The following is a 12,121-nucleotide window of genomic DNA, read 5'->3' on the forward strand; positions in this document are numbered from 1 at the left end:
TAAACCGAAAGACAGCTTTGCTAATGTGTGCAGAGGCTAAGAGACTGTAACTTATGAAGTGCGCAACACTTCAGGAAAAATCCTTTACAGTACTATTCTTATTCTCTGTTTACGAAAGGGCTACCACTGTTAGTATTTGTAAGAAAGACGATTTCACTAAGTCAGGTATCAAAATATGACTAGCCATGGCGTAGATGCATTGTAAGGAATGCAACAGGAACTACTGAAGGCTAGCTTTGATAGGTGTCCACATTTATTTCATAGTTATGCAGGGACTGATACCACATTTGGCAGCATGCAGCTGGATGCAAAGATTTAAGTCATAATCTCATCCAGAAATATTAAAATACAGATTGGTACATGAAGGGATGAGAAGACAGATGAAGAATATCCTGTATTTATGTTGCAAACGAAGAGCATGGTAAATGTGGATATCATACCTCTCAATCTCTTAGAGTGAGAAATCTGGACAATGCCATAAATAATGGGGAGACAAAGATCCAAAATATGGACACTTTTTAAATATTGTTCTTACAAACTTAGACAGTTGATGGAATAACAGGTTTTGCATTAGCATGGATTTTCTGAATGGTATGGATTCTGAAAATAAAATGTCTGCCATTATGTTCTGCCTGCAACCCTCAACGATTTGAGTGTGGTTTGCTAGAAAACCACAATTTTATGAGAAAGACAACAAAATTATGAGGCAAGAATCTGGGATTTCTGCAAAAATCTGTGCCGTTGAGAGGAGTGTGGTGGAGTAGCTGAACTCAGAGAAATACTATCTCTGCATAGCACAATGTGTATAATCTATAGTAGAGCTTTTAAAATATGATCACTACAAGGTTGACTCTCTTGAGCTATTAGAAAAAGCAGAAAGCATCAATAAGTAACTTTTTTCCTCCCAGTACTTCAGTCAAAGGCTCATCTACCTACTCCTAATTAGTGCATTTATTCAGGGGAATCAAAGCCAGGTATTCTCATACTATTGAGAGCTCAAAACATACTCAAAAAACAAACCACCATGGTGGAATCCAAACATAAATACATTGCACAACAAAAGGAAAAAAGTCAAAGCTAAAATTAGGAATATTAACATCCAGGAGGACAAAAAAATCTCATCAGGCCAAGCAAACAATTTAGGGGCATATTAAGTCTACCAAAGCCAATTTTGAGGTGGGTTCCATTTAGATGCTCGAAAGTCCTTTTATGCAAATACGAAAAGAGCGACACATATTGCGTGAACTACGGAAATGCCAAATGTCCAAAACCGCAAAATTTGAAATGTCGAAGTGTCATGGTTGGCCCGTCTGTGGTATAGCTCTGCAAGGTAAGTGTGCGATAGTTACGGACCTTAGGGTTAGGGTGCAGGTTAAGGTAAGTGCATAGATAGGTAATGTATGTAAGGTTTAGTGTAGGGTTAGAATTAGGGTTTTGTTAAGTGTATGTGTGTGGATTATTTATTTTGTTTTGGTATATCTCTGTAGGGTAAGTGTGCGTTAGTTATGGACCTTAGGGTTAGGGTGCAGTTTAAGGTAAGTGCATAGATAGTAATGTATGTAAGGTTTAGTGTAGGGTTAAAAGTAGGGTTTTGGTGCTTTACTTTAGGGTTATAATTAGGGTTTTGGTTAGTGTATGTATGTGGTTTATTTATTTTGTTTGGGTAGGCAGTATGTAATGGGAGGTGGAGTTGGCCGATTATGGGGATTCGACTTCTTGAATTTTGTGGTTTACTGCGTTTGGCATATTCGCAGTTCACACAATACTTGTCAGTGGTTTCGTATTCACTTAAAAGGATTTTCACTAATATAATATAGACCCTTTTGAGATAAAGGTAACCTCCCATGTCAAGGACGACCACAAGGCTTTCTTTAGCCATGTTCAAAACCACAATGGCAGGGCACAACAATGCCCACAACTTATTGTTAATGAGGCAACTTACATGAAGTTGGAGGATATAGCAAATATGCTAGGTAACAAATTCAGCTACAGTTTTACCCCCCCCCCCCCCGTTGCCTCACAAGCAATACCATCAAACATAAACCCTTCCCAATTGTGAGTAGGTCCTAAATGCTCTCTTTGAGGCAAGGACATCTCATTGATGGTCCCTGATAATATCCCAGGATGCCTCCTAAATTGTCTGAAGCATGACCTTTCTGGACCTCTGGAGTTACTACTTACCCATAGATTCTAGATAGGCTTTGTGTCCCACACAAAGAGGACTGCAACAGTCACCCCTTTGCACTATGGTAGTCCATCAACAGACTCTGGAAACGTATATGTCTGACTAGGCTCTTATGCAAAGCCATGGAAAGAATGATCATGGACATGGTTAATAATGACGCAGGCAACCTTCAGACACTGGATCCTGCCTAGTTTGGCTTTATAAAAGGGAGATCATACCTATACAACCTGGTGGACTCCTTGAAAAAGTTATCAAGGTAATGGGTAATGGAAAAATGGTGCATACGGCCTAGCTTGACTGGCTAAGGCATTTGATACAATACTCAGGCATTGTAAACAAATTTACAGAATTAGGCATTAACCAAGATAGGACCTGCGAAATTAGGAGAGGTGAGACCACCTCCACAAAGAGGCCAGTCAGAAGCAGAGTGCCTCAAAGCTCTGTGCTGGGCCAGCTCCCTGGCATTTACTTCTCAGAAGTCATAAATCCATGTCAAAGGCCTCTGTCTGACCATGTTTGCAGATAGCTGCAAACTAGTAGCAGACACATAATTCCTTCACGAGCTACTACATAATAAAGCAAAATCCCAAAAAGAGAAGGCATCTCTTATCAGTATTAGCAAAAAACTATGGGCACTCATAAAATCATCTAAGGCCAGCTTCGAGAGAAAAATTGCACAGGACACTAAGGATAATCACAAGGCTTTCTTTAGTTATGTTAGGAACCTGGGTGGCAATTTCCAGATATGCTCAGAATTAGTCCAAAATGACAAAAAATACATCAAACCCACAGACATTGCCAACATCCTAGCTGACAGGTTCAGCGCAACCCCCCCCCCCACCAAAAGGGCAAATATCTATCCCAGCAGAGTGCTGCCCCCCTGACATCTCAGATGCTCAGGTAAGAGCCGTCCTCTCCAAAGCAAAAAACACAGCATCAGTGGGACCAGACGGTGTCCCAGGCTGCGTCCTACATGAACTCCAAGAAGAGCTAAACCCAAACATAAAACTACTGTTCAATCTCAGCCTTACTACAGGATATGTACCCAAAGAGTGGTGTACAGCAACAGTGGTCCCTCTCCACAAAGGTGGTGCCTCAACGAATCTTGGAAACTATCGCCCCATAAGCCTGACTAGCTTGGTCTGCAAAGCTATGGAAAGGATCATCATGGACCTCATAAATAAAGATATTGGGGACCTACAGACACTGGATCCTACCCAGTTCAGCTTTGTTAAGGGCAGATCCTGCCTCTTAAACATGGTCAATTTCTTTGAAACAGTCACCAAGGCCATTAAAGAGGGGAAGGTGGTCCACACAGCCTACCTGGACCTCGCAAAAGCCTTTAATACAATACCCCACTCAGGCATTATAGATAAGCTCAACAGCTTAAATATAAACCCCTATGTCACTAGATGGGTTGCAAACTGGCTCAAGGACAGAACCCACATGGTTAGAATTGCTGGAGCCATGTCAGACTCCAAACCAGTTACAAGTGGCATCCCACAAGGCTCAGTCCTGGGACCTCTCTTGTTCGGTATATATTTCTCGGAGGTACAGGCCAACACAGAAGGACTGTGGCTGACCAAGTTCGCAGATGACTGCAAACTGGGCGCCATAATCGACTCTCCAGCCGACCCAAGCATCCTCCAAAAGGGCCTCATAGAAACAGACAACTGGTGCCAGAGCCATGGCCTCAAGCTAAACACCAAAAAGATTATAGTCATCCCCTTTGGCAAAAACAAAGTGCCCACAAATTACCACATAGGTGGTAATCCATTAAGTACAGAAGAAGTAATTAGGGACCTGGGGACCCAAGTTGATAGCAATCTCTCATTTGACAACCACGTGGCCAAAGTGGTTAGAAAAACATTTTATATAGCCCACCTAATCATGAAGGGATTCACATCTAGATCAGGGGAGGTCATCGTGCCTCTTTACTCATCCCTCATCAGGCCCATAATTGAGTACAATGCTCCTTTTGGGATGTACCTTACCAGACACCTGTAGCAACTGTAAAGACCCCAAAAGTGCCTCACCAAGAGGATCAAAGGGCTCAAACAGATGCCATATGCTGCCCGGTTAAAGAAACTCCAGCTCTACTCAGTGGCATACCGCCTGCTCAGGGGCTATCTGTGCCTGACGTATAAAGCCATGTCCAACCTGGAATTAAGGGACACGCTGCACCTCAGAAAATCCAAATCCCATCGAGCTATGTGCTCGAGAGACTTGAACCTCAGCACTGAAATAAATAGGACATGCTGGAGGGACAGATTCATAACTCAGAGGCTCCCTTCACTCTGGAATAAAATCCCTGTCCAGGTTAGGCAGAGTCCCTCATTGACTCTCTTCAAGAGGAATCTTGATGAGTGGATGGGAGATCGTAGGTTTACCCCGGGTATCACTTCTGTGTCACTGTTAGACAGAGGCACAGTATACTAACCTCGAAAAAGGGCATAGCAAAATTAACTTAAAATGGATGGCGAAAGCCAAACACACTCTGGCTAGGCTTTTAAATGCCCTAGAGCAGATAGCCTAGTATGAACCTATGAACCTATGAACCTATGACTAGCATCCTACAGGAAGGACTAATACACAAAGAATGTTACCTTAACTGCAGCTTAAAGTTCAATGCCAACAATGTATAATAGTACTCTTTGGGAAGTTGGCCACCCTTTGAAACAACCTCATGACAACATGCCACAAAAAGTGCACACAATCAAGGATGTAGCCAGACACACTCTTTGTAGTTTACAGAGCACATTTTTGTTTTTCTGAGTATCACACTAACATGGCTTTTTTCAGGTCATATTATGTATACAGCTGTCTAAATGAATAACTTTAATAACAGGTGTAATATTGTTAATATAAAAACAATATTTTTAATAGTTTTAGGGGGAAATAGCTGAAAATGTTATTTACATTTATTAAGCATTGGGGGCAGCATTTTGTGAGGTGTCCATTTTTAAGTGATAGGTGTTCGGGGGGGGGGGGGGTAGCACTAAGAGCTTGAGAGTACAAAATGGAATTAGCTTGCTACACCCCTGGACCCAGTAATTAGAGATTTGGGGATGCATGTGGATAGTAACCTGGCTTTCAGCCATGTGTCTAGGGTAGTAAGAAAGTCATTCTGTATTGTTCAATTTATAATCAAAGGGCATGGCATCTAGGTTCCAGGAAGCCCTCATCCGACCCATCACTGAGTACAACAACCCTTTTTGGTACGCACCTGACCAGGTACGTGCACCAACTAGAAGGTCCACTGAGGTTCCTCCGAAAGAAGAATACAGGGTATAATCAACATGTACTATGTAGATTATCTCAAAGCCTGGTTTCAATAACTGAGTTTCCTACATACTGAGTGGCGATCTGTGCCTGGCACACAAGGTATCCTTTTGCACATCTGCAAAGCCAGTAGCATCACAACTACTGAATCTAGAAACTTGAACTTTGCTTGTAAGATAAATAAGACATGTCTCAGGGAATTCTCCTCTTCTGGGACAGGCTTCACATCAATAAGATGCAGAGTTCCTCTCTAAAACTATATAAGCTTAACCTGAACCACTAGATGAGAAATCGGAAAATCACCCCGGGTCAAGTATCTATGTCTCTAATGGCCAGAGGCATTTTGTAAATCATACCCTTGCTTACATAATACCCCATAAATTAACCTCTAAAGCTCAAATAAAATATGCAGCATATATTTGAGATGCATGGCTAGGCTTTTAAAGGCCCCAGTGGTCATTAGCCTAGTATACACCTATGAAGAAGTAACATTTTAGCATTTTTCTAGCTTGTACTGCTCAGAAAATTTCTACAACAATAGTTCGTACATCTGACAATCAAAACCATCATAGATTTTCACCCTCATTGTGGAGGTGTAAGAGATGGTATCTATTGGAAGGTGACTGTTACATAGTGGATATGTAAGACACTGCCACCAGTGGAGGTGAAAGTAGACATATAAGATGATATTAACAGTGGAGGTGACCTGGGCATAAAAGATATTACCAGTGGAGGTGGTAGCATAGCTAGGGTGGGGTGAGAGGAGTAACTGCCCTGGGTGCAAAGTGTTAGGGGGTGTTATCACCTATCCATCATCTAATTCTCTTTAGTGCAATGCCAGCTTTTTAAGCCAGTATTGTATTCGCTGTCAAACCTTAGCTGTAGCAGTCTTTGTGTGGTACAAACTGTAGCAAGTTTAACAGTTTAAAAGTAACAAAAAAACATTTTTTTAACTACAACTTGAGTACTATAGCCCTCAGTGCAGGGTATAAAATGTAGCAATGGACTGCTACATTTTTAGCAAGCAGTTTGCTACAGTCTAAAACAGAAAAGTTTTATTTTCATAGTGCTCCATTCAGGCTAAATTTGTAGCAAGTAGTCTGCTACAGTTTAAAAGAAGAAATAATTTTCTTTCTTTATTAAAGTGTAAGGAGGGAGGGTCAGGGCCAGACCACAGAAACAGGACCTGAATGGTTGGGGCAGGCTGGCAGTGTGTGTCGTGCATCTGGCAACTTGTATTAAAGTGTGAGGAGGGAGGGTCAGGGCTTGACCACAGAAACAGGACCTGAATGGCTGGGGCAGGAGGGGAGTGTGTGTCGTGCATCTGGCAACTTGGTTGCTGTGTCAATAGAAGGAATGGAATTTTTTTTTTTCTTGACTTGAAGAACTGGTGGGGAGGTACAGATCGGGTACTGTATACAGGAAATATCCTGCAACATTTTTTATTTTTTTACTGATAGGTGAGGTGCTAGTCCATTGGACTGGAACAGGGCACTGGTTGAGCCAACTACATTTCTGAGTGGAGCTGACTTGTTTCGCAGTGCACATATAAAATGCTGTTACCAGTGGAGATGGACTATTACATAGTGGACATCTAAGATGCTGTTATCAGTGGGAGTGTGCTGTTTCAAAGTGGATATCTAAGATACTGTTACTAGTGGAGATGGACTGTTACATAGTGCATGCATAAGATGCTATTACATAGTGAGAAGTAAGAGATGATTACCAGTATGACAATGACCCAATGAGAGACTGTCTTACAATACGGAAGATGTTTCTGACAGCAGAGTCCATATAGATTGCAATTAGCAGCAGTTCTGTTGCCCTTAAAATCAGTCTTATACTGCTAATCATTTAAGTCCACTAGGCACAAATGCCTCTTTTTTAGGTATGACCTAGGAGAGCTGCCTGGTAAAGTACTGCTCATTAGGTACATGCAGATTGAAGGAATCAAATACAGGGTTCCTATTAAATGATCGAAGATGCATTCTTTTGAATGCGTCTTCATCAAACTTGAAAGCATGAAAAGGCAAAATAGCGAAACAGCATATAAAGGAAAGAAATCGCTTGGTCAGTTCCATTACTTCGCTGTTTTCGTTACTATAGTGCAATCTTGGAGTTGGTATATTTAAGTATAGGGGGTGTGGAGGGGCGAAGACCCCCACTTAAACTAATGTTTTAATTTTTTTTTTGTTTTGTTTTGTGGAACAGTGATTTTTTTTCCCTTGGAAAAAAAATTGCTGTTCTAAGCGTTAGAGATTGTAAGCTTTCGCTTACATGGGTTCAATAAATCATCGTTCGCTTTTTTAAGCATTTGATGATTTAACATAGACCCTCAAATACAGAACTACAGAATGAGGCTTATTAACAGCTTATCACCTTAACAAATATATTACTAGATCATTTACAGTAAACATCCATATAGTTCTGAACACTAAAAGGTAAGCTGGACTTCTCTTAAGCTGAATCTGAAGGTATCTGAACCATCTGAATACATATTCCCAAATAAGACCTTATTTGTTTCTGAATGTAGAGCTTAGTTAAAAGGCACAACGCATTTCGTAGTTATTTCTACTAACATCAGATTATTTTATAGATGCATTAAGCTCAGTGTGAAATATGGAAAAGAGGTTATTCTTTGCAAAAGCATCTGTGTAACACAAATAGATGCATTTAAATGTACTAATTAAACAGACATAAATTATATACCACTAAGGCTGCAAAGAACAGTTTAACTTTTCTTGGAAAAGTTCAGTCACGGGTGGTATGCAGTTACTTTCTGGAGGAAAAAAAAACAAAAAATCTTTTTTGACATCTCAGAATTAAGCCTATTTCAAATTACATGTTCAGTTTAGCCTACCACAAGGAAAGTGGTGCACATACAGATTAAAAAGATTGAAAGCTGCAATTTTACTGTGACTTTTTCCCAACATGTTAGCGAATGCATAAAAAGGCTGACTTTAGAGCTCCAGCAGAATGGTACTGAACTTGTGTCAAGTTGCTCATAGAATTTCTCAACTGTCACCTTCACACAGACGTATGGAGTCACTAATGAGAATAGCTTTAATGTTCATGAAGTTTCAGTGAGTAGAAGGTACACATCATAAATGACACAAATAAGGGGCCGCAGACTGCAGGCTGTAACACAAAAACTGGTCATAACGTATATTTTCACTTGCAGAAATTCACTGTCATTAAGCACAGTTATGCTGCCTTCTTCTTCTAGTGTTATCTCTCTTGCAGCAAAAGAAGAAAATAAGCCATACAGTTTCACTAACAACCACAATTCTGAACTGCTGGCTTGAAAATTATGAAGCTGAGTTTTGTTTTCGAAGGTGTGTGGACAAAACTAGCGAGTCATTATATGTGTCAGTCATTGCAAGGCATGGTTTCAAGTTCCTGATATTACTGTGCACATTGTTAAAGTGTCACTGCTGACTAATATTACCGATGCAGTATGATGAGCTGATCACACTGCTGGCAATGAAAGCATATGCAGGCAATGTCTGTAATGCGCACGTTACACTCTTTTAAGTTTTCTGTCTAGCCTAGAAAGTTTGATCAATCTTAAAGAAACGCAATTGTTTGCTGGGTAAATCCCACTGGGAACAAATCCCATTTTCAGCAGAGGCCCAGAGGGAAAAGCTCCTTAACGTTTAAAAGGGTCTACATTATTTAATTGAACGGCCATATTGTTGAATGGCATTTCAGTATAAATTTAATTCACTGAACCCTGACATATCCTGCTAATTTTATACACACACAAGCACACATATACATATATATATATATATATATATATATATATATGTGTGTGTGTGTGTGTGTGTGTGTCTGTGTGTGTGTATCATCTCTGAGATCACACTACAGTAGGGAAAGTATAAATTTTGTGATCCTACCGTGACATGATCTCAGAACGATTGGATGAGCGGCATTTCTGATGAAATACCATTTGACAATGTGGCTGTTCGATAAAATAGTACGGACGTGTTTAAAATTACAAAATTAAAATGGTATACAACCCCATTTAAAACAGCTGTTGACATATTTTATGATGTGGTGGATGCTGTAGCAGTAGACTGAGCTCATTAGTGAGCATCACTACATGGCAAAGCGAAAGAGAACTGAGCATCTGTTCAAATCAGTTGTATCTGGTTAGTGTTCTACATCACATGGGAAAGGATTCACTGGGATCAGTTGTCTTCACTTGTTCAGTAAACAATTCACCTAATGTAAAACATCTAAATTCTTGGGAAATGCTAGCCTCTAAAGGGTGACACTTCCAAGGCTTCATGACACAGAACAAACATTCTTTTTTATTTGTTTTAATTTGTTTATTGCAAAGGCAAGCACCGTGGCTTCCCTAATGTAGAATCAAACCCACACATTCCTGCTATCTAAATATACCTACTCTGAGGCCACAGAAATTCAAAGAAAAAACGATGGAAGAAAACAAAAATAAAGCTTACCTTCTCTCTCTTTGATTGCACAATGCAGTCAATACCCGAACGTGGCGGTCTCAACTTAGTGGAACATTCAGTTCAGGAAAGCTGTAGCTTAACTGCTTTGATACTCCAAAACCTGCTTCTCAAAGTGCTAATTACACTCAGGGGACCCTTGGTGTGTGAATGGGCCGCAATGACTGTGCTGGATTTATTCAAATTGTGCAACTATTTCACTAATCCAAAGCAGGCTACACTGTACCTACTTAAAATTCCTACTTACAAACTCTAGAAAACATTTGATGTTAGTGGCTTAATTCTTTTCAGCTAGAAAGAACTCTACACTAATTTAGTTTTTTTGGTCCAGCTTGGTCACCACTCAATCATACATCAAATGACAAAACTTATGAGACTTGCTCTGTTCTTTGAATGAGCAAGCTCAGAAAATGGTAGCATGCAAAATAATTAGTACTGAGCACTCCACCCAACAACAGGCCCTAAGGCAAGACAACGTACCCAACACTTTAGTCATAGGTGACTCTATAGTCAGGCACACTGATGTCCCACTCACCAGGCTGAACAAGGAGAAAATTATAGTCAGCTGCCTGTTGGGTGCCAGGATCTGCCACATAATGCATGCACTCAAGTCACTCCACAACATGTACAAATATGACTCTGTCATTGTCCATGTTGGAGTGAATGACTTGAGACGTACCTCCCTGGACTACATGAAAAGAGAATGGAAGAGATCTCGGGTCATGTGGCCCAGGCAGGTATAACCCTAGCCCTGAGTAGCATCCTGCCTTCGTCCAGAATAATACCACAGTATAAGGACAAAATGATTGACTTCAACAATTGGCTAAGCTTCTGGTGTCATTCAAAGGGGATCCAGTATCTGTCTGCCTGGGGCGACATGGTCGACAGACCATGATGCTTTACCAGAGATAGTCTGCAACTGTCACCCCTGGGATTCCAGTGACTGGCTAAGGCTCTTGCCACCCCTATAGTGCCTTTTTTAGGCAAAGTTCAAAGGACAAAACCACCACCGTAGAAGATACAACCATGCAAAATATGAGGGTAATGCTACTCAATGCTTGAAGTCTAAACTTCAAAATGCACTCTCTCGAGGCACTCCTAAAAATGGAGAACATCGATATCTGTGCAGTAAGTGAGACCTGGTTCAAGACTCCGAAGTGCACCCCTGCAATACCAGGCTACAACTCTTACCACACTTTTCAGCCACCAAACCAAGACCGAAACACTAAAGCTGGAGGAGTGTCCATATTCACCCAGGATATTTACACCTCCAGGCTAGTTGCCCAGCACAATGCATCTGAAATTCTCCAGGTGCAACTAACACTAGGTAAGACTGCAATCCAAATTGTAGCTTGCTACAGATCCCCCACCATACCCCAAGATTATCACTACACCTTTCTAAACATACTGGAAAATATTAAGATACAACCAAACACTCTAATACTGGGTGATTTCAATGCCATTAACTGGGAAAACTACTCGGGTACCAACACCTTTTCCCAACAGTTCTTGGAATTCAGAAATTCCAATGCCCTAGATCAACTAATCCATTGTCCCACCAGGGGGCTCCAATATCCTAGACCTGGTCATTACCAACATGGGAGATAGATGTTCCACACCAGTGGTCACTCCCTCATTGGTCAGGTCTGACCATAAGCAAATCACCGTAGACATCCACATCCCAATCCCACCCCCCAGTAAGGAAACCTCTGTAGAAAACTTCTCCAAAGCCAACTTCATGCTACTTAAGTCAGAAGTGACAAACCTAATGACACCCATACAGACGGCAGCTGAAAGTTTGACTGCTGAATCCTACACTAAGGCACTGTATGAACACATCCACTCGTGCATCAATCGTGCCATCCCAAATAGAACCAAGACACTCTCCTCCAAAAAAAAGGAAGCCAATCTGGTGGTCCCCTGCCATAAACAAACTATACAACAGAAGGAAGAAACTGTTGCAGAAAAGAGGAAAATCCCAGGATGCAAAAAACTCCCTTACCAGCCTCAGTAAGAAGTTGAGATCCCTCATAAAATCCTTCAAAGCTAGTTACGAAAATAAAAGTGCCAAAGATTCCAAAGACAACCACAAGGCATTCTATAGTTATGTCAAGAATCTAAATGGCAATGCTCAGATCTGCTCTGAGCTACAAGAGAATGGCATTAAATATACTGA

This window comes from Protopterus annectens, chromosome 3.part1, assembly GCF_019279795.1.
Source record: "Protopterus annectens isolate FY-2018-M chromosome 3.part1, PAN1.0, whole genome shotgun sequence".
NCBI classification, from domain to species: Eukaryota; Metazoa; Chordata; order Ceratodontiformes; family Protopteridae; genus Protopterus; species Protopterus annectens.